This window comes from Peromyscus californicus, unplaced genomic scaffold (genome assembly GCF_007827085.1).
Source record: "Peromyscus californicus insignis strain IS unplaced genomic scaffold, ASM782708v3 Scaffold_16__1_contigs__length_79575227, whole genome shotgun sequence".
NCBI lineage: Eukaryota > Metazoa > Chordata > Mammalia > Rodentia > Cricetidae > Peromyscus > Peromyscus californicus.
In genome coordinates, this window is record NW_026294458.1 from 52,991,189 (window position 1) to 52,991,981 (window position 793).

Genomic DNA, 793 nt, shown 5'->3' on the forward strand with positions numbered 1-793 from the left:
GTTTCTACTTCAATAATATGTGTACATAAACAAGGAAAAGAAAATTAATGACCCCCAAATCTTAGGAAATAATGAAACAATAAAGGTTTTCTTTATGTTAAAGATATGTAAGTGAAAAAATTGCTGTTTTTGTTCATGTTATATACATTGATTGCATATAATTTTATTTTCCCAAATGAATTATATAAAAATCAAAATTTACATCGAAAGATTTTGTATTTATTGCTTTAAATAAGGTACATTAAACAGAAATAGAAAACATGGGTATATTCAGCTGATACTGACCTAGAATATTTCTCTCTACTAACTTTTCTAGTGCTGGAAGATGCTATGTGTGCTTCCAGAGAGGAAAAGTAATCATCATCTGCAAATTTGGGAGGTACAGTAACAACTGGCCTGGCAAAACCTGTCCACTGGTGTAACAGTGGCATGAACATCGTGGGAGTAATCAACCATTTTTTTTTCCCCCGTCGGAGCTGAGGATCGAACCCAGGGCCTTGTGCTTGGTAGGCAAGTGCTCTACCACTAAGCTAAATCCCCAACCCCTCAACCACTTTCTTATTGGACTGAACTTCCACTTCACAGATGGAACTGATACCTGCTATTGTTTCTCTTCAGAAAACGTGTGTCTATGCAGATCATAGGCCTTAGGGGAGAACATACTGCTATTATCACGTTAAATTGACACAGTATTAAACCAACTCCTAATAACTTTTTGTTATACCCAGATTAATGCATCTCTCCACCCTTGTCAGAGATGCATTTACAGTAGAAGGTGATTAACAACAACAAC

General features: G+C 35.9%; 1 non-coding gene across 1 annotated transcript; it reads right to left on the minus strand.

The window, feature by feature from the left end:
• Positions 1–468: 468 nt before the first annotated feature.
• On the minus strand, positions 469–543 carry Trnag-acc (transfer RNA glycine (anticodon ACC)). The gene has a single exon. It is a non-coding gene; the product is annotated as a tRNA-Gly (tRNA).
• Positions 544–793: the final 250 nt, after the last annotated feature.